This window comes from Leopardus geoffroyi, chromosome C2, assembly GCF_018350155.1.
Source record: "Leopardus geoffroyi isolate Oge1 chromosome C2, O.geoffroyi_Oge1_pat1.0, whole genome shotgun sequence".
NCBI lineage: Eukaryota > Metazoa > Chordata > Mammalia > Carnivora > Felidae > Leopardus > Leopardus geoffroyi.
This window is the reverse complement of record NC_059333.1, coordinates 151,558,783-151,583,488: the sequence shown is the minus strand read 5'-3', so window position 1 is coordinate 151,583,488 and position 24,706 is coordinate 151,558,783. Positions and strand designations below refer to the sequence as shown.

Sequence of the window (24,706 nt, the reverse complement as noted above, 5' to 3'; positions counted from 1 at the left end):
TATTAGGTGAGCAGATGAACCTGGCGTGCAAAGAAATTCCCAGGGAGGGTAGGGGTTGTCCAAGTCCACATGTCGGAAGCAGCCAACGTGCTGTGTCAGAGCTGAGAGTAACATTGTGAACAAGTAGCTCCTTCCCACTCCCCAGGCCCCTGTCTCCAACCTCACACAGGGATTCGTGAATGCCTTCTTCTGATCCCTGCCTGGGTGAGAGCATACACTCTCAGGCACTACCTTTGAGCCTTGTCCAATTCATCTGGACAGTCCCAGATTCAGAACTAATTGCTTCAATTCGTTGTAACCTTGGGAAAGTTATCTGGGCTCACTCAATGACTTACCCTTGCCCCTCTCCCAAAGGTTCCTGGAGACCAGGCTGCTAAGAGGGCCCCTCTGTGAGGCCAAGTTGCTGCTCTCCCACCCTCCCACCTCAGGACACCAGCAGGTGGCCCCAGGGCCTTTCACAGGACCAGAAGGGGTACTCAGAGAGTTGCTATTTCAGGCCACAATGCCCCAAAGTCTTGGGGAGGGCTGAATCCCTCTATGCTGTCTCTGGTTGGTGCCTCCACATACTATAGTGGGGTCAGGCAAAATAGGAGAGGAGAATTAAGTGTGGGAGAGGAGAGGAAGTTAGGGTAGATAAGCAGTCCAAGACTTCTCTCCCTATGTGGGAGGTTATCCCATGATATGTGTAAGTCTGAAACCAATCGTAATGGAGTAGGGTTAGGGTTTGACTTCTCGTCTCTGATTTGCTCCCACTATCTATAGCCCCAAACTCATGGAAAGAACTTTGACCTTGAGTATGGGATCTCCATCAGGGACATAGGAAATAATCCCCTGACTCTGCCTTGGTTAGATCACGTTCCCTACACACACACACACACACACACACACACACACACACAGACGCTTGGTGGGGTTTGCCCCTGGGTTAAGTGGAGGACTTTCAGATCATCTTGCTTTCCTGTGGACTGGCTTGTGTGTTTGTGTATATGTTGGGAAACTTGGCTTTGGGGGAATAGTTTTGGGCTTTCATGTTCTTTCCCAGGCACAAATACTAGAGAGACCCTCCAAGTCTCATTTCAGTTCCATGCTCCCTGGGGACCCTGACCACTGAAGCTGATTATGAGAGAAGACTGCACACTAATAGATTCCCTTCAGGGACCTGACTTTGACTTAGGGTTCCACCATTTGCCTGGCAGTGGCTTTGAAAGAGTCTTTCATCATGGATCACTTTCCCTCCTCACCTCAGAGCTGGGGGATGGAAGGAGAGGGGTTGGAGAAGGCTCATCTCTCTTGAGTCTCCAGTGGGATCCATTCCAGAAGCCATCCCTGCTTGTTTTAAGCCCAAGCTTGGCTAATTTGTTTGTTGGCTTTAAAGTTGGGCCTGAAGGGTGAGAAATACAGGCAATAGATCCAAGCTCAACCCCTCCTCAAACCCTCCAATGCTTTTCTATTAGGAGGCCAGTGGAGGGAAGCTGAAGCTATGACCCAGTCCCTAGGGCATAAGGCTCATTGCCTTTCCAGGTCTGGCCCACCCCACTTGTGATTCAGAAGCCCTTTCCCTACCCAGCAAGACCACACTTTCCTGTCTTCCTTCTTTTGTCTCCTTTTGTATGTGTAAATAATATGTTGTCATAGCTACTCAGTGCTTATACTCATTCGGGTCTGTTCCTACTATGCACTCTGCCTGTGATGCTCTCGTCCAAGATCTCTGCACTGGTGACTTCAGCTCAAATATCATCTCGGAGATGTTTCCCTTGGAAACTCACTGTGGTTTCCATAGTTACTCTCTATCTCATCACTCTAGTTTTGTCAGTTGTGTTTGTCTTCACAGCACTCATCACCCTCGGGAATTATCTTGTTCATTTATTTGCTTGTTTACTGCTTGGCTGTCCTTCTGCTCCTAATGTAACTTCCATGACCACCAACACCTGTTTCCTGCCACATCCTCAGTTCCCAGTGCTAGGAGGAACTCAATAAACACTTGTTGACTGAATAGATGTTTGCTTGTTGTTTTTTTAAAATAGGAATGATTTTTCAGAAGTTTAGATTCTTTTGAAAAGTCGAAGGTGTCTACTGTACTTAGCAACAAGGAACCATTGGTGACATTTGAGGGCGCTCTTGGAGTAAATAGGAGGCGATGTGACCATGAAGGGAAGCAGGGCATAGGGCAGTAGCTGGGGTGTCCCATGAACTCAGGAGACACCTGAGCTTGGTGAAGTCTGGTGGGAAGGAAACAGCAGAGCAGGTGTGCGAAGGAGGAGGAAATACGGAGTCAAGAACTGAGGAGGCAGGAGGGAGAATCTGGGGCACAGGTGAGGGGATCAGGCATGTAGCAGGAGTCCCTTTTCAGTGGGAAAAGGGGAAGGAGAAAAGGAGTGTGTAGATTCTGGTGGGTTGGCAGGGTCAGTGGCAGGGGCTCGAGGGCAGTTCCTGCCCGTGGCTTTGATTTTCTCTTGAAGTTGGAGGTGAAGTGACCTCTTCACAACGGGGTTAGTGGTGGTGTCAGGGGTCAGAAATAGGATGGTGGAGACAATTATAAAGAGATCACTTCATCTCAAGTTTTTGAAATATACATATTTTTTTAAAAAACCCTTTGCCAGAGGAATCTAATTAACCAATTAATTAACAATTCAAAGCAACATTTTGCCACTAAGTCACTGCATACAACTTCATATTTAGACGTAAATCCTAGGCCTCAACTTGAGTCCCATATGGTCTCAGATGGAAGAAGAAGGAATAGGAGAAAGAAAGGCAGAGTCTAATCTTCTCAAGGAATAAAGAATCACGAGGGAGCTTTCACAAGGGGAAGCTGCAAAAATTCTGACAAATCATAGCAAGATGGGGCTGTGCTGTGAGACAGTAATTTGCTGAACGTCCATCTGGACTCTGTTCTAACACCAGAAAGATGTAGAAACTCAGGCCTGGAAGGGTCCAGGGAGGCTTCTGGACTGACTCCATAGCACAAGTCTCCGTCTCATTAATAATAATACCATTAGCAGGTACTTATTAGCTCTGCTTAAACAAAATGAAGTGCTCTTAATGGATAAAGATGATTCCATTGACCCAACAGTACAGTGTGCAGTTGCAACTTGGAGAGATTTTGCATACTCACTCTTCTTGTTTGTAACATAGGTACACACTTGTAGGAGTGTTGGTTAAGGGTAGTGATAAAAATATCTTCTTTCTATTAAATATCAACTATGCATCCATCCTATACTACATAGTGTTTTGTGTTTGTAAATGGCTGCCATGAAACCATGACCTTGGCCTTCTTGCTATCATGCTGTGATCTAGAAATTTCCAAAATGAGTTTGATGGAGCCTTAGGGGTGCATGGGGTGCCATGTTGTGAGATGAGAAGGAGGTGGAGCCAACGTGGCTCCAATCTGCATCCCCACATCGACTAGGCAGATTTTAGAGTCTCTGTTGGCTTCCAATTTCATATAGATAAAGGGTTGCACTGGGATAAAAGAGTCTGACAATCTTCACCGTCATGACTGAAAGCAGATACTGGTAAAATAATTATGCTAGTGACTTTCTATATGATTTTTTAAATCAAAGAGTGTACTATTTGGCATTGCATCATAGGTTTGGGTTTAATTGACTGCTATTTCAGTCACAACTTATTTCCTTTTAGGCAACAATTCACCCACCACCAAGTTGAGTGTTTTGACCTTTGATCAACTGGCTAGGTTTATCCAAAGTACAGATGAGCAAAAGTACTAGATTAGCAAAGAGTCTTGATAATTATACCTGTATTTTATTTTTAAGCAAATTTATGTGAAAGTGTTTTATTCAACATGGTACTAAAAATCCATTTCTGTTGCATAAACTACGTGAACTAAATAGACTATATTAATAATACATAAAATAGGTTCGCGGAGAGTGGAGAAAATGGGAAGCCATAGCGTAAATGGTGGTCTTCATCGTAAATCAAATATCTATTATATTTGAATCATTTGGTTCAAAAAGATCTCTGCACAATAGAACTAAGCTCTAAAACAGTGTTAAATCTAAGTACCAAAGTAATATTCACATTGGAGTTTGAAGTACATTCATTTTCCCAAGAGTCCATTCGTAACCACAGCTGGGGGCTGCGAAGTCCAGGGGTGGAATCTTGAGAGGCTGGTGCACTTCTCTCTAGAACCCAAAGGTTGTAAGTATTTTGTAGAGAGAAAAGCAGATAATCTCAAGTAGTTAGGATCTCGAAAGAAGGTACTTTTACAGCAAGAGGGTCTAGGTTTCTAAGGTTTCCTTTCCTTCTAAGGAGGAAAGGTTGGGAGTGTCTGGGTCCACGCTTGAGAAGGTGGTGATGGCAGCTGGAAGTCTTTCGTGTGTTGATTAATGACGGATGTTCCTTATAAAGATAGGAAGTTATTTGCATCAGCGCTAGCCAAACCCCCCCTCCCTGCAGAAAGTAAGAGATATTGGGCCAGTCTTTGTTAATGAAGCCTCTAGGGCCACTATTGAAGGCAGATATATTAACAGATACTGAACATGGGCCCTTGGCCTAGGTGGTGGTTCACACACAGCCCCCTGTTGACCTCCAGGCAAATCTGTTTGATTAATGCTGAAGTGAAGATACCCTTACTGTGACCGCCATCACCATGCCATCGAGGAGGGCTGGGGAGTCTGTCTTTCAGTGGGTGTGAGACTCAGTAGACATTCTGGCAACTTTCCATCAAGGAAGTTATGTTTGCCTGCAGATCAGAGGGTGAGTTTTTCCCGACACCTCATAGGTTACCCAGGGGGCGGCCCATTCCCAGCTAATTCAGTCCTAGGCATGCCTCTTCCATAGCGGGAGAAAGGTGAATGGCACAGTGGGCAGTGAGTACTGGGGCAGTCACTCACAGGGAGTGTCCCATGGGAGCCAGCCTGGCTTCAGGGACCTCTTATTGACAGGAGTTCCTTGGCGATCTTCCTGGGTTTGGTTTTATTTCTGAGACCTCTGAAGTACACCAGTCTCTGGGTTTGTTACTTGCAATTCCTGTCTCAGGAAGGCAGCACTCTCTTCCTATCCAGGAAGAAATCTTAATGCATCAAAAGGAAAGAGTTTGATCTCTTAGGCGTTCTTTACCGCCACGTGGTGAGCCAACAGATTGCGACATAATCTATTTTCACTGCATTCGCCCTCTGTTTCTCGAATTCTCGGTAAACATCCCTTTCTGCAGCTGACAGCCTCTGTTCTTTCTGGCTTATCAGCTTTCTGAGTCAGACCCTTTGACGGAATCTTAGTCTTCTGCTGATAGAGATCATGAAGGACCGTTACTGCCAGCTGCAAGATCTTGCATTTAATTTTCAACTAGAGCTTTGGCTACAAGCAGTAAAAAAAAAAAGAAAAAGAAAAAGAATAATTTTCCAACTTTTGTCTTCCAGTTGATGTCTTGCTGACACCTCATTATTTGGCTCGGAATGTAAATGGTGTCTGTTTTCCTCAACTCTTGTTACTGGGGATTTTGGTGCCATCTGATATCCCCGACTCTCTCCCTTCTTCCTGTGGCAATCTGCCAATTCACTCCTATTTTTAAAATGACCCTGTTTATCTCCTTCCCTGTGATTTTTCTCCACTGATGCAAAGATGAACAGCGAGTGGTTTGAGATGCAGAGCACATTTATTCAGAACTTCAACTTCATTATTTTCCTAAGCCACAGCTTCCCTCTGAGCCTGGAGATTCTCCTGATTTGCTTGCTGATCTCAGTAGGTACAGCTGGGAGGGTAGAGACCAGGGGCGTGGGGGGGACCACAGCCTTCTCTCCACTCCGCCTCCCCCAACGGCTACGCCTTCCTCTTCAGCTCATGTCTTCCTTCCGGTTTCCATCTCATTTGTCACTCATCTGTTTTCCTACAACTCAAGTTCACAAAAGACTTCGGTTTTTATTTTTATTTATTGTTATCTTTTTTGTTTGTTTGTTTTTTTAGTAGGCTCCACGTGTAATTCGGAGCTCAAACCCGACCCTGAGATCAAGAGTCGTGTGCTCTACTGACTGAGCCAGGCAGCCACCCCAAAGGACCATGGTTTTTAGATTTCTTTTTTTAATATTATTTTATTTTATTATTAAAAAATTTTTTTAATGCTTATTTATTTTTGAGAGAGAGGGGGGAGGCGCAAAGAGAGAGGGCTGACAGAGCCCCCGAAGTGGGCTCTGAGCTGAGAGCAGGCAGCCAGATGTGGGGCTCACACTCATGAACTGTGAGATCATGACCTGAGCCGAAGTCTGATGCTTAACCAACTGAGCCACCCAGGTGCCGCAATTATTTATTTATTTTAAGTGTTTATTTTATTTTTGAGAGAGAGAGAGAGAAAGAAAATGAGTTGGGGAGGGGCAGAGAGAGGAGGACAGATCATCCGAAGTGGGCTCCACTCTGACAGCAGAGAGCCCAACTCAGGGCTCGAACTCACCAACCACGAGATTATGACATGAGCTGAAAATCAAGAGTTGGTCACTCAAAAGACTGATCCACCCAGGCGCCCCGGGTTTTGAGATTTCTAGCAGGGCTACCAACAGCCTCCGTGCATTTTTATTGCTCTGGTTTTCACGCTATCTTCACTGCCCCTCCCCCCCACCCCCGCCCCAGCTTTTGTTCCCAGCTGCTGAGATTCTGCCCAAGCCTGAGTCACCCAGATCCCCACCGTCAAGAGACCAAGGATGATCCAGATGGGCTGGTGACCCACAGACGGTTCATTCTCACTCCATGTCCTTCCAATTCCAGTTTTCCTCACCTTCCCACATGGCGTGGTGCCACCAGGCCTTGCAAATGTAGTCATCTGAGTTGGGATGGTTACATCATGGCCGACTCTACCTCCTTAACTTGCATTCACCTGAGGCTTTTTTTTTTTTTTTTTTTTTTACGTTTATTTATTTTTGGGACAGAGAGAGACAGAGCATGAATGGGGGAGGGGCAGAGAGAGAGGGAGACCCAGAATCGGAAACAGGCTCCAGGCTCTGAGCCATCAGCCCAGAGCCCGACGCGGGGCTCGAACGCACGGACCGCGAGATCGTGACCTGGCTGAAGTCGGACGCTTAACCGACTGCGCCACCCAGGCGCCCCATCACCTGCGGTTTTAATTTGCTGGTACTTGCATTGCCTCATGTCTCCAAAAGTCCTCGGTCACATACTTGAACCCAGGTTCTCATGCGATCCCCACCCTTTTCTTCTGGTGTAAGTTTCACTTCGGTGAACTCTTGGAGTCCTAATAAGAGAATCTCTGGAGTCCAAAGGACTTCGCACCAAATGTGCATGTGGGTGGGAGAGGAGAGGGAGAGAGATTCCTCCCTTTTTGTGGCTTCTTTCCTTCTGTGGCTTCATGTGCCTTGGGAGAGGTGGTTTCTTTCTCTTCCATTCCTTGTCTTCCCCTCGCTCAAAATCAAATGCAGGTGGAAGGTAGAGGCCCCGTGGCAAGGGTAAACCTAGTGATGCCTCTTACCCATGCAGAACGAGGTTTGGTTGGCATGTCATTCCAATTTCCTCTCTTTTCTGACTTGTGAAATGCAAGTTGCTGTGAGATGAAAAAGCGTTCATGTACATACATCACCCAAGAAAGCTTCATATAGCTGCTTGTTAAGGCAGCTCTGCGTTCTGAACATTTTTAACCCTCTCTGGGATATGACTCCTTTAGAACAATGTTATATAGTGACTTTCTCATACAAGGATGCATTATACCAACAAACCTGTTTAGCCTAGGACATTATTTACACAAGAGAAACATCAGGCATGTGTGTGTGTGTGTGTGTGTGTTTTCTTCCTAGATATAGAACTCATTTTGTCTTAAAATCTGAGTCCCCATTTAAAATGTTTAGGCGACTACTTGGACTTTGCTCTCCACCCGTGTTTTTTTAGGAGCCCTCCTTTGGGACCCTGGAGCAGTAAGCACTTTTGTGCTTGTATCTAAGAGATCAAAATAAAAGTGCCCTCAAGTCCAGGGACAAGTGTCCTCATCACAAGTGTCCTTGGCCAACAAGGCCAATATTTGTTGACTGAATACATAAGGAAAATATATTGAAGAAAAATATCATTTAGAGTTTTATTGAGTATTTTAGTAAAGACTTAGAAATGAAATTTCCAACCATCAGAGCATGAGAGCCCAAGCTCACACAACTATTCCAGAGGATAACTGAGTTCACCTAAGTATAAGCTGCCGTTTCTTCCATTCATCTGGGACTGGAGCCCAGGGTTCACAAGGTGTACTGAGCATGCCCTGTGTTGACGAGTGCTTGCTTTATTGGTTGATAGTGTCGTGGTGGGAAGTGTATGGGTATGGGTCTGAGCCAAATCATTTTTCCTCTGCCCCGAGCAAAAGTCTAAATTTTTTTTTTTAATTTTTTTTTTTCAACGTTTATTTATTTTTGGGACAGAGAGAGACAGAGCATGAACGGGGGAGGGGCAGAGAGAGAGGGAGACACAGAATCGGAAACAGGCTCCAGGCTCTGAGCCATCAGCCCAGAGCCCGACGCGGGGCTCGAACTCACGGACCGCGAGATCGCGACCTGGCTGAAGTCGGACGCTTAACCGACTGCGCCACCCAGGCGCCCCATTTTCTTGGTATTTCTTATCGTGTCATCTACATCTTAGCTGTTTTGCAAAATTTCAATACCTTCAGATAAGAGCAAATCGAGTAAATTAGTATGTTTCCCAATTGTTGGTGTTGAAAGCAGCGCCTCGAAGAAAGTTTCAGGAAAACGAGCAAGGACAGTGGATTCTGGAAAGGGCATTTGTGTGCAGGAAAGAAATTGAGCGGGGACATGGCTTTGTTTCTCACTAGCTGCATGACTTTGGACAAGTCGTTTAAGCCAACGTTCCCTTCTCAGGGCTGCCTTGCGGACTAAAGAAGATAAAATTTTGAGTTTAAAAGATTTAGCACACTTACATGGAAATAAGCTTTCAGAAGGAATATTATAAAGGGTGCTAGTTGACAGAGGTCAGCTTACGCATTTTTAGTCACATAGAACTCCAGGAACCTCAGTACTGTGATTAAACAGAGTCTAGGTGGCCTGTTGATTGGTATAGGACAATACTTGGAGGCACTTTGGACTGGGAAAAGGATGTGTTGGTTCCATACTCTGGACAGAGAACCTTGCATGCACTACCTGTAACCCCCCAGGCTAAACAAACCCTGAGGTGGGACGGCCTTGAGGAACATGAGATATTTGGCAAAGCAAAACACTTTATCTTGCCAAGTGGGGTTTACAATGTTAGTGTAGGATTGTAGGATTGTGGAGCCAAAGGGCTCTGGACAAAGGAGGGGGAGTTCAGGAATTATGGGACAGAAGAAGCAGGAAGAAACTCCAAAGGAATAAGATGGATGAAGAGAAAGACTTTGGAAAGAGAATACAATAGACTTGACGGCCAAATTTAAGTATTACCAAATGGCTTATGAGGTAGTCTTTGCTTCAGTGCCTCTTGAAATCTTCATTTTTTTTTTTTTTTTGAGTAGGATTTTTTTTCCTTTTTGAGATGCATTAAAGTGTTGAGCATGAATTTTTAAAAATGTTTATTATTTTTGAGAGAGAGAGACCAAGCAAAGTGGGGGAGGGGCAGAGAGAGAGGGAGACACAGAATCCGAAGCAAGCTCCAGGCTCTGAGCTGTCAGCACTGAGTCTGACCCAGGGCTCGAACCCACGAACCATGAGATCGTGACCTGAGCTGAAGTCGGACACTTAACCGATTGAGCCAGCCAGGCACCCTGGTTGAGCTCAGGTTGTGATCTCACCGTTCGTGAGTTTGAGCCCCACATCAGGCTCGGGGCTGACAGCTCAGAGCCTGGAACCTGCTTCGGATTCTGTGTCCCCTCTCTCTCTGCCCGGCCCCCACTTGCACTCTGTGTGTGTGTGTCTCTCTCTCAAAAGTAAATGCACATTAAAAAAAATTTTTTTTTAAAGTGAAAAATGAGCTCTGACTGGAACCTCTTAAGTTGTGCGTCTCTCTCTCTTCCTCAGAAAGCTTCCTTTCAGATGGAAGCGACCAAAAGAAAGAGGATGCAGCTTATATGTTTGCTTATATACATACTCTTTGACCCAATCATGTGACCAGAGGGCATGAGGTTCTAGGATTTGCCCAGCTTCAGACACCTACCCAACCGTGGTCAAGGAGCAGTACCCGTTTCTGAAAAAGGTGGGGGGAGGCCGATCGAGGCCATGCAGATACAATCCTGGGAGAATAATATAGAGTTCTAGTGTGACAGGTTTCTTTTACCCCAACAGCCTTGTGAAGATGTCATCCTACTGTCTTCTGACGGCCAATGGGAAATACGTTGTCAGTCTGCCTGTCCTTCCATTGTAAGTAAACCGTATTTTCCCTTTGATTAAGATTTTTCTCTTTGTCTTTCATTTTCTGAAGTTTCACTCTGATGTCATTAAATACAGATTTATTTTTATTTATTTTGCTCAGGACTCAAGTTTCTTCAATTTGAAGATACATATCTTTCTTCAGGGATGCATGAAAAAAAAAAAAAGAGAGAGATTGTTGTATAACCATCATAATGGCAAAAATTAAAAATTATCAAGTGTTTGCAAAGATTTGGGGAAAATTCCGATAAGCCATTGATGAAAATTTATAAACTATCGTGGTACTTCTGGGGTGCAATCTGGGGATGCTAGCAAAACAGGATATTGTATAACTTATGACCAAGCAATTATTTTAAAAAAGCAATTATAATTTTAGGTACTGATCCTGGAGAAAACTTGCATTTATAGGAAAAGGAGGCACACATACAGCTGTTCAGCAAAGCCTTGTTTGCCATTGGCAAAAAAAAAAAAAAAAAAAAAGAGAGAGAGAAAGGGAAAGAAATTAATAAAAATGTCCACTAATAGGAGAATGAGTAAATCAATGATGGTATGTTCATAAATAAAATTTTGAACAGCAGTTAAGACAAAGTGAAACATATATACCTACACCAGATAAACAAATTTGGAAGACAAATGAGGAATAGAAAAAGCAAATAGTAGATGGTAAGTGCAATCTGATGCCCTCTGTGTACTTTTTAACCACCCAGAGTACTATATTTCCACAGTAAGCAGAAACCATGAGCTCTCAAATGCTCTCTATAATGGAATCAACTTTTAAAAAATGACAACAAAATGAAAACCTATCCAAGAAATATCCAAGAAATATCTATCCCCCTGGAAGTCAAAAGGAAGATCTGAAATAATTCCTGGTTTGAAGAAATAACAAAAATTAAGTAAACAGAAATTAAAACCTGTATAGAAACGGTCAACATTATAAGCCAGACACAAATGTGTTTGGAGGGATAAGTGGGAGACTAGTGATCAGCCTCGGGTCTCTCCAAGGTCACAGGTCTTAGAAAACAGAACCTTTTCCCTGAGTCCATTTTGGACCTGGCTGGTGCTGTGGCTTCAGCAGGTGTCTGACATAGAGACAAAGGCGTAGAGTTAGAGTATAACCTCCTTCCCAACCTTCCTATAGTAATAGGTAGGAAAGCATAGAAGAAGATAATGGAATGTTGTAGAATGTGGAGGGATGTAAAATGGGCAGTATTAGGAGAGGGAAGCTCAGAGTACAGGAGAGTGAGGGCATCCGAAACAGTCTTGTGCTGGGGTCTGGGTGGCCAAGCACAGGCAGATGTCTGTAGCTCCAACAAGGCCGTGGCTCTGTGTCCTTGAGCGAGCACAGCCCGACCCAGCCAAGTTTCAAAGGCAAGTGGGAATACGGGGGTAATGCCAGAGGAAGTCTGCTCAAGGCGTGGGGCTGGGGGGTGAGGGAAACCAGAGATTAGGGAGGAAGAATGCTGGACTCCACTGAGATACAGCTCAGAAGCCCATACCTCCACAAAGAAGGATCAGGCCACATGCTGTCCCAAGGCAGCTGGAAGGTGAGGCCAGAGGAGGCCGCTTCTCTGGGCAAGTGGCAATAACAAGGCAGGGGAATTGAACTACACAGAGCCTTCAGGTACAAATGTTTCTCCTGCCTAAACTCAGGTGCTAAACGAACAACAAAATGAGAACCTCTACTATGAACACTTTTCAATGATAGATATGCGAGGCCATTACATTCCTGGGAATGACACCAAGGGGTGCCATGACAGACAAATTAGTGGGCCAGTCCCACTCAGATCCAATAAGGAAACCTAATATTCCTTCGGCCCATTTTAGATTTTGGCAAAGCCAGACCTCGTACTCAGAGCTTGCTTGGCTCTATCCTCCATATCATCCAGAAGATACAGTTATTCCAGAAAGCAAAATTGGGGCGCCTGGGTGGCTCAGTTAAGCGTCCGACGTCGGCTCAGGTCATGATCTCACGGTTTTTGAGTTTGAGCCCCGTATTGGGCTCTCTGCTGTCAGTGTGGAGCCTGCTTCGGATCCTCTGGTCCCCTCTCTCCCTGCCCCTCCCCTGCTGGTTCTCTCACTTTCTCTCAAAATAAATAAAAAAAATAAATAAAATTTAAAAAAAAAAGGAATGCAAAATTGAGAAGCCAATACATTGGTGTGTATTAATTCATGTAAACTTTGGATATTAGCACAGAAATGTTAATAACTAGAAATTACCGAATTCTCTGTGTTTGTCTGTTGTGGAAATAAAACCCCCTGGGGATGGATGAAAAATATCTGGAAATTACTTGAAACCGGTGGATAACTAAATGGATGTTACAACTAAAATGTGCTATAATCCAACTGTATTTTTTTGTCTTCTAAGGGTTGGCTTTGGCAAGCACTGTGCAGTGAATATGCAAAAAAAATTACATAAAGCCCCAAAAGCTGTTCTATGTAAACTTCCTGAGTGGGGGATTTTTGACCATAATCTTTGGTATATTAACTCTGATAATTCTGTATGTTAATTGATTTCATGTTCTGACGTTTTGACTGGTTTGGGGAAAACTGACTTGTCCCAAAGTTGAACCCAGAGTTGTGCTGGTCAATGTTTAACAGCTGGCTCTTTGGGTGGAAAGCCCTGATTTGCAGTGTTTGCCAATTTCCGTGGCAGAAATATGTCCACCATGGCTGACTGCAAGCCGTGCGCGTGATATCACTGAGTGCAGAATCGGGAGCCATGTATACCGCCGACCCTTGTAAGTTGGCGTAGGCCACTGTACGTACCCAAGGGCGTGTGTGAAACTGCAGTTTTTTACTAAAACTTCTGCCCCATAGATAGACAAAGGGACTAGTGAAAGAAAAAATATATAAAGGGAAAATAAAATAAATTCAAGTTGGGAGCTCAAATGATGATAATTGACAGTGGATTCTTTTTAAGAAGCGGTATTTGTGTATATTCCGCATTTTATTATCTTTTATCATGCGAACGAGGTATCGATGTATCACACGGAGTGTTCGGAACTCTGTTTCATTGGTGTTCTCCTAGACGAAGGCTAGGGCTTCTTCCCTTCCAGATGTTGGTGTGAAGTCAATATGACCCAAGAATCAATGGCACTTGCGTACCGTGAAGCCAGTTTCGGGATGGCTGAGCTGAGGTTCAAGACAGAAGAAAAAATATGGAGCCTTCTGAATTTGGGGGAGACAACGCAATTTAGACCCATGGTTTGGTATGCTAATGTAGTGGGTTTTTAAAAAATTAATATTAATGAGGGGTGCCTGGGTGGCTCAGTCGGTTGAGTGTCTGACTTCGGTTCAAGTCGATCTTGCAGTTCGTGAGTTCAAGCCCCACATTGGGCTGTGTGTTGACAGCTCGGAGCCTGGAGCCTGCTTCGGATTCTGTGTCTCCCTCTCTCTCTCTCTCTGTCCCTCCCCCACTGGCTCGCTCTCTCTCTCTTTCTCAAAAATAAGTAAACATTAAAAAATTAAAAAAAATTAAATTACATTGATAGTAATACAAACAAGGAAAATTAGTTGTTGAACAAATGAAATGGATTAACAAACTCTTCTGTAAGGGCAGGGCAAGAAGAACTTATTAAAATAGAGGTGAACTGGAAATCTCAATAAGAATGATAAGCATTTTTTAAGGGAGGCTTTATCTGTTCTGTCCCTACAGTGATTCACGCTGTTGGACATTTTTGCTATCATCCTGCCAAATTCCAGTCAGAATGTGGAAGAAGCTTATTTGTAAGGCTAGAGCCTGTGGCTTCTAAAGCTATTCTCCAGTGAAAAAAACAAATGCCCTTGGAGGATAGTTGATTTCATATTTCTGGGCAGGGAAAAAAATCAGGATTAGTTTGCAGCTCCTGGATGTTGAAAGAAAACAAGGTTGCCTTAGGGTATCAGAGAACCGTAGTCCATAATGATGTAAAATAAATAAATAAATAAATAAAAAAGATAAAGCAGAACTGGCTGAGAAACATACCTGGTCTCTGAAATTGTTTACTTAAAAAGCTGTGTGCTGATGACTACAAATTGTATGAAGCCTACGCTTAAGATCTTAAAACCAACAGTTGGAAAATGCCAGATGCTGGTTTTCTCTATGAAGAGACGGGCCGGTAGCAGGAGGGTGTCAGAAGGGGTATCGCAGGACATTATCAGTGTGCCAAAGATCTCCGTGAGATGCGGTTGGCTTGATTAGCCAAGGATGCCAGCAGATTGGAGAGAACCAGGATTTCTGGATATTCCAGCAATGACCTGTAAGAGTTCTTTGCCTCATCTTTCCAGTAGTAAATCACGATCTTCCCTAAGCGTTGCCAGCAACGATTGCACGGTGGATAGAGGCATCCCCTGGAATTCACACGAAGTTTTATCAACTAGCCAGCACATGTGCACTATTGCAAATTATGTCATGTTGTGCTGGCCATTTATCCAACAAGGATTCACTGTGCACAAGCAGGGGCTCTACATCCTATCTCTGTATCACTTTTATTACCGTGTGGCTATGTGCCTTGGATAGCAAATCGGAGCCAGCTTCTCTACCTGACTAAGCCTCACCCGAAGGGGAGAAAATCCTACAGATGTCACAAAATGTCAAACGGACACTGATGAACAAAAAATTTTGAGTGGGCAATACCAAACAAACAAAAAAAAGCACGCTGGTAAAAAAGTATCAAAGGTATTTAAAAAGGAAAACGATAAATTAAAGGGAAAATATGCCATAAAAATGTAAATTTTAACCGAGCTTTTCTTTCTAAGGAGATTTTAAAATTAAAGAAGGAAAAGAGATCCTTTTGTAGTTCGTAAGTGTGACGATTGGATGTTCACACCGTTGTGTGACATGTGCCTCCCTTAAACCTTGTTACGATGTCGGCACATTACCCGTCTGATGTGGAAAAAAAATAAAGAAAGAAGGAAAAGAAATAAGTGAAGGAACAGAAAGTAGAATGATAAGGAGAAAGTTTGGTCATAAATATATGAGGGAAAAGACGCTTGCATTAAAAACAACCAAAGTACCAAAACCAAGTGGAAAATGGGTCAACACCATGCGGGTTGATGTGTGTGTAAGTAAGAATTAAAGGTATGATGAAACCAGTGAAGAAAAGGTCATTTAACACCAGTTGGTGCCTCTGATAACATCCCGCTCTTAGCAAAATTTGTATCTGGGACACATACTGTGGTTTATTCTGCAAAATTGGAATAGGACCAACTAACAACAGATTTATCATCAAGAAAGGATGGCACAGTTGCCTGGCATATGCAAGTAGGGGGTCAAACCACTTTCCCCAAAGGAGGTGGTAATGGAGGTGTGCTTTGGGCAAGAAGTCAGCAGCGCTGTGGGACAGTCTGATGGATGTGTGATGGAGGCACCCGGTGAAGACACAGTGGGATTAAGGGAGGAACAAAGGAAAGAGGGTGTTGGCTTTGTAGAACACATAGATCCAAGGAGGGGGGCTTCAAGCCTGTGGGCACCATCCATGGTCAGTGTCAATGACTTGGGATTGGCAGGTTCTCTTTGTTTAGACTTCTCCGCCCTGGGGGTCACCGTGAGGATTACAAGTCAGATGGGATTCATAGTAATGGAGAAAGGCTACTGCTCTAAATAAACTGTCCTTGCTCCCACCATCTCTGAGGGACAAGTGGGACTCCTGGAGAGAGGGTAAAAAGGGAGGCTGTCAGCATATGAACATCCCTCCTTTACTGACTCTTTAAATAACTGAACAGAACGTGTAGCAACTTGAGGGATATTGTTCTGGACCCCACTGAACACCTACTGCAGGGATGTACGTGAAAAAAAAATCCAGAAGGCTCTTTCCCTAGGCCTTCTATAAGCGGGAGAAACAGGGACATTTGCAGGCGGTGAACAGCAACTCGAAGAGAAGAAAAGGCTGACTTATTGGTGATTGTTGAGCAAGGCTGGGTTGTCAGCCCCGTTATGTACACTCAGAAAAACTTAGGGCTATTTTGAAGAGTTCAAATTCTTTGCTTCACAGATTGGGGACTTGAAGTTGTTTTTGGAACAGATATGTAAATGCTGTCTCCTTTCTGTAGTCATAGGCTGGTGAATCGATAATCCGAATAATGCTGTACTTACAAATGCACTCATTCCTACCCTCACTCTCCCACTTCCCTTCTTTGCTTCTCTATTCATACTGAATGGGTTTATATTATGTAGTTTTTTGGTGATGCCCCACTGCTTCCTGGTTCTTGCCATCACCATCTGACCTTTCTGTGGCCCAGCTGTGGCTTTCCCTCTAGGTCCTGGGCCATGGCTTCTACTTGGCGCTGAGGATCTGGGCCATCTGCTTGGCTTTGCTCCTCTGACTAAATTCTAATACCCATGGGCCTCCATGCCCCCATCCCAAGACACAAGTGGACCGGATTACTCATCTCTCTCATCGTGGGTCAATCTTTCTCTGTTCTCTTATATTGCAGAAAGAATTTTGCTTGAATTAATTCTTCACTAATATTAGTGTAACACAGAATGGATCCTACAGTTTCTTACAAGAGCGGGTGAAGTTTTGGAATAAGAAATGTTCCCATGCATAGGCGTCATCTGAGTCTGTAAGAGAGCTCATGTTCTAAAACAATTCCTTAGAACCACAGACCTGTAGAAGGAGTATAGACATCAGTCTATAGTCCAACGACCTAATTTAACAGGGGAAAGAAAAAAACGAGTTCCAGAGAGGGTAGATGAATTGCCATGAGTCTCTCAGAAAAGCTTCACTGGCAGCCACACTTCCTGGCCCACTGTTCGAGACACTTTCTATCATTAAGAATGTTTTAGGGGGCATCTGGGTGGCTCAGTCGGTTAAGCGTGTGACTTCGGCTCAGGTCACGATCTCACAGTTTGTGAGTTCGAGCCCTGCCTCGGGCTCTGTGCTGACAGCTCAGAACCTGGAGCCTGCTTCAGATTCTGTGTCTCCCTCTCTCTCTCTGCCCCTCCCCGACTTGTGCTCTGTCTCTGTCTCTCAAAAATAAATAAATGTAAAAAAAAAAATGAAAAAAAAAAAGAATGCTTTAGTAAGGTACATCATTCTGGAGATCGTGAGGACAACTTTGAGTAGGGAGGGAGGCAGAAAAAACATCTAGGAGGCTGTTGTGAAGGTCCAGGAAAGAGATGAGGAGGGAATGGAGGCTAATGTTGAAGGAGTGGACAGCCATTCATTCATTGGACTCGAATTTCCTCACCCGCAAATGACACAAAGATCCATCTACCCCATCTGTACCATTCCCAGGGATCAACCATTCCAAGCCGAGGTCATGCTGTATATACGGAACCATGAAAGGGATCTCCAGGTGGTTCAGTATGGGTAGCATGTACGATGCATGTAGGAGCAAAGGGGGAGATAATCCACTCTGTGGAATTAGAGTTTCCTCGCAAAGTCTGCAACAGATGTTCATTGTACCCAAGGGCTCAGCCCTTGGGAAGTTTCCAGAGGAGGATCCGGCACAGAGTGGAACTACTCTTTAGAGTAGTGCATACTCTAAAGAGAATGCAAACACAATGACCACAGCTTCTGTCTGAGAACCGGGAGCCATAGCCCGGTGGGCAGAGGAGGCGATGATGGTGGCCATGGGGGGACACCGGAGCAGGGACGAAGTGGGTGTCCCAGACCATGGCCAAGAGCAGTCCTGAGAACAGGGGGAATAGTGCTGAGGAAACAGGAGGGTCTGAGGCTGCCCCACTGGATGGAGCACACACTCGTTCACAGAGTCTTAAATGTATTTATACGTCAGAGCCAACTCAACACACACTGGACATTGTTAAGTGTTTCCTCACAATGAGCAATGCTTCCAAATGTGGTTTTCAGAACAAACCGATCGTTCCCATGCCCGGCCGAGCCACTTACCCATCAGCACAGACCGTATAGCCACCATTTCTCCCCTTTCACTGACATGTGTTAAGGATTTACTGAGCTACGGCCTATTTGGTATTTCCTAAGCTGATAGGCTACCTTACTTAGTCATACTTCAAGTTCTTTAAACATCATATTTTAGATGAGAAGAAAAGAAGGTCCAGAGCCCCACCCAGAAGTCACATAGCTGACATTTAGAGGATCTGAGATTCTGACACATGGGCAAGCCCTCTTTTCCCGCTAAATCTCAGAGAGCTGATGCTGCCTGGTGTCCGCCTCCGAGGCTGCCAGGCCTTGGGGTTTCTTCCCTCAGGGACGGGCGATTCCTGCTGTTGCTGTCCCCTCCCCCGTGGAAGTGGCTGACCTGCTCCTACATGGTCTGCTCTTTGGAGCAAGACCAAAGATCAGAGGCCCCAGCTTCACATGGGAATTGGTACTGGCCAAAACCCCGCTTCTCACACTTTCCGGCCTTGCTCCTGATTTGGGCCACAGCCTATTGTCCCCAGGTATGCTCCATCATCTGTCTCGTTCATCTTAATTAAAAAAAAAAAAAAAGTCATCATTTATTGATGGCTTACTATGGGCCAGATACCGAACTTTAGCTGTATTTAATTTTCACACAGCCCTTTGAGACACATAGCTTTGTTATCCAAGTTTTATAGAAGAAGAAGTAAATCAGCCCAGAGACATTAATAAGTCACTCAAGGTTCCATAATTAGTCAGGAGTGAAGCTGGGATTTGAACCCAGCAGACCGGACCCTGGCTTTGTTGACTTCCGTATTGACCTGCCATCCCCTGAGGTTCTTGATTTTGCCACCTTGCCTGACTCCAGACACTGACCACAGCTCTTGCAACCCAGAGGAGGCTGGGGAAGGCAAGTTAGATGTGTGCCCAAGAAGAAAATCTGATTTTGATGAACAATAAACTGTCCCTGCCACGTTCCCCTTCTGATGAGTAACAGTCTGCACCTTCGTGCTTTAACTTTCTTCTTCAGTTTGCTTTTCTGAGTTTTCCAGGGCTCAACTGTTATGTATTTATAGTTTTCTACTTTATCGAGTATGTTTGTTCTTTTAGGTCTGTGGAAGGTGGCAGGAAAGAAATTAAGTACGTGAGTGATAGTACAAAGAATGTACGATAAAGTATAAGAGGATGCCTGATTCTTCATCCATCTGTGGAAGGGAACATGGGGAGATAGTAGGTTGTTGGGTTTTGAAGAAAGGGCTACATTTGGGTAACGAGCTGGATCATACAGGAGTTAGGATGCACCCTGGACGTTGCTCACTTCTTTATTGATATTTCTATAATTGTAATCCGGGTAACCTGATACCCTTCATGAGACCAGGCACATCATAGATGCAGATGACTGAGGAAGGGAACATCCACGCTTATCTGGAATTGTAGTTACGGATTTTTTTTCATGAAGACAGAGCCAATAAAAATCACTGTATCTATAAACATTCCATATAAAAAAAGGCAGGGTCTTTCTCATTTCCCTTGAAATGTTATTCTTCATTCTACCTTCAGTCTTGAATAAAGATTTCTTGACTTGGGGGCACCTGGGTGGCTCAGTTGGTTGAACATCTGACTTTGGCTCAGGTCATGATCTTGCGGTTTGGGAGTCTGAGCCCCTGGACTGATTGTGATTCTCTCTCTTTTTCTCTCTCTGTCCCTACTCCACTTGCCTGTGCACGCCCTCTCTCTCTCTCAAGGAAAAATAAACTTCAAAAATTAAAAAAAAAAGAAAACGAGATTTCTTGACTTGAATTTCATTAGTAAAACTTGTCAGGTTAATTAATGGAAATTCATGTATCGGACTAACGTATAACATTGAAAAAAGAATTAAAGCTTTGTTTGTTGTTACGGAGTAATCTCCAGCACCTGAATGAAGAAAGCGAGGTCCAGGGACGTTAAAGCAAGTCCTGGTTGATATTCCTAGCAATGCCTGCTCAATTTCAGATGGAAGGTAATGGGAAGACTTTGCTCCCTTCCCAAAGAGAGAGCCAACCCTTTTGTGTTCGTTTTGTTTTGAGAGAAAGCCAAGTCTTCTATGAGAGCCACCTAACTGGGTTTCTACTCAGGAACTTCTGAGAAAGAAAAAAAAAGTCAAAATAAATCTCCTTAAAGAAAAGTATACCTGCAGTTCCAATATGAACTTGTTTGCGTGAGACGGTAATCTTCTCTTGTGTATTATGAGAACGAAGGATGAGGGGGGAACGTGTTAAATATCACCTAAGCAAATAAAAGAGACAAGTAAGATCTAAATTTCAAGAAATTGGGGCTGCGAAGGCAACCGAAATCAGCACAGAGGCTGCTGGAGAGAAGTGAGTAGAGGGGCGCCTGGGTGGCTCCGTTGGTTGAGCGTCCGACTCCGGCTCTGTCATGATGGGTCATGATCAGTCATTATCGGTCACGAATGGTCATGATCTCACAGTTGGTGAGTTTGAGCAGCATCAGGCTGCTTGGGATTCTCTCTCTCCCTCTGTCTCTGCCCTCTCCCCCCCCTCCCCCCCGCCACCTTCAAAATAGATAAACTTAAAAAAAAAAAAGAGAGAGAGAAGTGAGTAGAAAGGTGGCCCTCTGGTAGCAGATGTCAACAATGCACTTCCTGTGGATCTGGGCTGGCACAAGAGCATTTCTTGCACGTATCAGGGGCTGAAGGCTCTGGGAAGTGGGGTTGGGGACTGAATGGAGACTATGTGGGAGAGCAAAGGTAGTGACAATGCATGGTAGAAACTTACACATCAGGCAGAGGGCTAAATTTTTTATTATTAGAAAATACATGATCTTTAATGCTAAAGGACATCAACAAAGAAAATGCATGATGGAAAGCAAGCAAAGGCAACTCTCAGAAAACACCAAAACAAAAAAAATGAAACAAACAAAAGACCACCCTAAAACCTAAACAACAAAAATGGGAACTTCCCAAAAACAGACAGGAAAATCCAACTAGTCAATGCTGAGGATAGTAAAAAGTAGTTGACCAAGAATCATGGAAAGATAAAATAATTTAAAAAATCAACAGAATTTATCAGATTAACAATATTTTGTTTAAAATACAATGAACATTTTAACCAAATATTTTGTCTTGAGTTAAAAGAAAAAAAAACCTCTTTAAACATTTTTTTCTAATGTTTACTTATTTTTGAGAGAGAGAGAGAGAGAGAGAGAGGAGGGGCAGAGAGACAGGGAGACACAGAGTCCCAAGCAGGCTCCAGGCTCTGAGCTGTCAGCACAGAGCCGGATACGGAACTGGAACTCACGAACCTTGAGATCTTGACCTGAGCTTAAGTTGAACATGTAACCGATTGAGCCACCCAGGCACCCCAAGAAAAAAACAAACTCTTAAAAAACAAATTGCCCCTGTGAAGGGAGATTCCCAAGCAGAAATACAAAAACCCAAGGGAGGAGATACAATGTGAGCTGTCCAAAAGAAAAAGCAGAAAATAAAAAGCAATTACTCTGTACAAAGCAACCTTGTAACACCCCGTTGGTTTGCAAACTCCTTGGGAGCTTCTCAGGTGTAATGTGACACTGGGCCCTGAATGCAGAGGGCAGGGAGAGAAGAGAAAGCAAGAGGCAGGCCAGCCACTCCAGGCTGGTAGGTGGCTGCTTTAATACGAAAGGAAACTTACGAATCAGGCTTGTCTTGGTAGGCAGCAAAACGAACGGATTTTTTTGCGCCCGCTTGCCAAACCTTAAAAGTTTACACAGAGAGAGGCCTTAGTTGGGTTTGGTCACACATACCCTGCAGGTGTCCTCAATACCACCTCGCTATTTCTTGGCGCAGCGTCTGGGAGCGGGAAATGCACAGAGAAACGCATTCCGAGGACGGGGGTGGGGGGTGAGGAACTCTGAGTGCCCAGGTCCAGCTCACGGGTCAGCCCTCAGTTCTAATCTCTCCATGACCTTCTCCAACACACCCTCGTTTTCCTTTTAATCAGTAAATTCCATCAGCGAACGTTTGTAAGTTCCAGCCGGGGTCAAAACGGCCTCAGGCATCCCCGAGAAGGGAGGGGCAAGTTCAGACCACTGTCACCTCATCTTTCCCACAAACCTTCTGCGGAAGAAATACACACCAACAATTAACAACTGCAAACTGCAAAACTCAAGAAGGTTTAGTAATAAAATAGAGCAAAGGCCCGGTATACTTCTTATATTACTAAATGTGAATAGGTTCAAATCACCTATTAAAAAATATTTTCAGATTAAACCACAAAGCAAACTATACCAGCAAAACATCGAAAATAGAGCGATTCAGAAAAACTAAAAATAAAAGGAAGGGCAAAGTTACACTGAAACAGGTCCCCACCTCGACTGAGAAAAGACCAGCACTGTCACGATGTCAATATCAAACAAGAATATTAGTTCATGCCAAAGAGTATTAAGTGAGACTAGTGCTTTTTATATAACAGTAGTGTGGGCTTGATTCAAAAGTAATGAATATCTACCCACAAAACAATATAACGTTAACATTTGTTACACTGAAACTACAGGATATGAAAACAAATAATGATCAAAGTGTAGTAGATGGCTTTGACTTCTCTCAGTCCATAACAGAGCAAGTAGGCAGAAGAAATAAGCCAGAGTATAGAAATCTTAGTAACACAATTAGTGAGATAGATGTCGTTGTCACGTATGGATGTAATTGACAGATATTATTCCTGAAAATACAGGTGACTATGGAAGACCAAGAAAATTGACCATTTCCTAAACACATACAGGGGGTCAACAGGTACATGAAACGATGCTCACCATCACTAATCATCAGGGAAATGCAAATCAAAACCACAATGAGATATTATCTCACACCTGTTAGATGTCTATTCTCAAAAAGACAAGCGATAGCAAATATCGGTGAGGTTGCAGAAAAAAGGGAAAACTTGTGCACTGTTGGTGGGAATGTAAACTGGTACAGCCACTCCGGAAAACAGTATGGAGCTTCCTCAAGAAATTAAACATAGAATTACCATATGATCTGGCATTCCCACTTCTGAATATATATACAAAGGAAACAAAATCGCCATCTCAAAGAGATGTGTACTCCCCTGTTTGTTGCAGCATTCTTCACAGTAGCCAAGATATGGAAACAACCTAAGTGTCTGTCCATGAATGGATGTATATAAAAATGTCACACACACACACACACACACACGAATATTATTCAACCATAAAAAGAAGGAAATCCCGCCATTTGTGACAAGATGGATGAACCTGGAGGCCATGATGCTAAGAGAAATAAACCACACAGAGAAAGACAAATAAATACTTTGTGGGATCACCTATATGTGGAAAAAAAAAATCAAGCTCATAGAAACAGAGGGGGATGGTGGTTGCCAGGGTCTGGAGGGTGGGGAAGCTGGGGAGATGTTAGCCGATACAACTTCCAGTTATAAGACGAATAAATTTGGGGGATCTAATGTATTACATGATGACTTTAATTAATAATACTGTTTTGTAGACTTGATATTTGCTAAGATAATAGATCTCAAACAGTCTCATAAAAAAAAAAGAGGGGATAATTAACTCTGTGAGGTAACAGATATTAATTAGCTTGATTGTGGGAGTCATTTCACAATGTATACATATACCAATTATCACACTGTATGCTTTAAAGATAATTTGCATTTTATTTGTCAAGTATACCTCACTAAAGCTGGAAAACAATCCTTAAGTTCCACAATGCAAAAGAAACAAAAAAAAGCAAAAGAAAAAAAGAAAAAGATTAATAATGATGAAACCCAGAAAGACCTTTTCCTTCTCCAATTTATTTATTTATTTATTTATTTATCAAAAAATTTTAATGCTTATTTATTTTTGAGAAAGAGAGAGAGATTGAGAGAGAGAGCGAGCAGGGAGGAACAGAGGGAGAGGGAGACACAGAATCCAAAGCAGGCTCCAGGCTCTGAGCTGTCAGCACAGAGCCGGACATGGGGCGTGAACCCACAAACTGTGAGATCATGACCTGAGCCGAAGTCTGACACTTAACCAACTAGCCACCCAGGCACTCCTCCAATTTAAAAATACCACCACAGCCTACTAAAGATAAAATTAAGAATTTAAAGCCTGGGTGGCTCAGTTGGTTGAGCATTGGACTCTTGGTTTCAGCTCAGGTCATGATCCCAGGGTCGTGGAATTGAGTCCTGTGTAGGGTTCCACACTGGGAATGGAGGCTGCTCAAGATTCTCTCTCTCTCTGCCTCCCCTGCCACCCCCCGCTCTCTCTCTCTCAAATAAAATTTAAAAATTAAAAAAGGAGGGTGCTTGGCTGACTCCGTTGGTGAAGCAGGTGACTCTTGATTTAGGGATTATGGGTTGGATCCCCACATTGGGGGTAGAGCCTACTAAAAAAAATTTTTTTTTAAAGTAAAAAAAAAATACCACCACCATCATATCTCTCTCAAACAATTTTTGGTTAAAGAGGAAATAGAAACCAAAATTTCAGTGTTTTGAGAAAACAATAAAAATACTACAAATCATAAGGGATACAGCTAAGTAGCCTTAAACTCTAATTTCAAGAAAAAAACAAAGAATGAAAGTAAGTGAAATAAACACTTTACTCAAATGTTCCAAAGTAAACAGGTAATCC

At 43.6% G+C, this 24,706-nt stretch overlaps 1 protein-coding gene, 1 long non-coding RNA gene and 1 other non-coding gene across 5 annotated transcripts in view; 2 read left to right on the top strand and 1 right to left on the bottom strand.

Moving 5' to 3' along the window:
* The window catches only part of LOC123575781 (myelin associated oligodendrocyte basic protein), a 49,725-nt gene extending 38,984 nt beyond the window's left edge, over positions 1–10,741 (top strand). For all 3 annotated transcript variants that reach the window (XM_045436474.1, XM_045436476.1, XM_045436475.1), the window contains 2 exons: positions 10,200–10,274; positions 10,387–10,741. The gene's annotated coding sequence lies outside the window, so the exon portion shown is untranslated. The remainder of the gene's footprint in view (positions 1–10,199; positions 10,275–10,386) is intronic.
* LOC123575782 lies at positions 262–19,706 on the bottom strand. The gene is made up of 2 exons (XR_006700995.1): positions 19,668–19,706; positions 262–1,381 (listed from the first exon to the last, which is right to left on the bottom strand). It is a non-coding gene; the product is annotated as an uncharacterized LOC123575782 (long non-coding RNA).
* Positions 15,050–15,153, top strand: LOC123576308. The gene has a single exon (XR_006701315.1). It is a non-coding gene; the product is annotated as a small nucleolar RNA U13 (small nucleolar RNA).
* Positions 19,707–24,706: the final 5,000 nt, after the last annotated feature.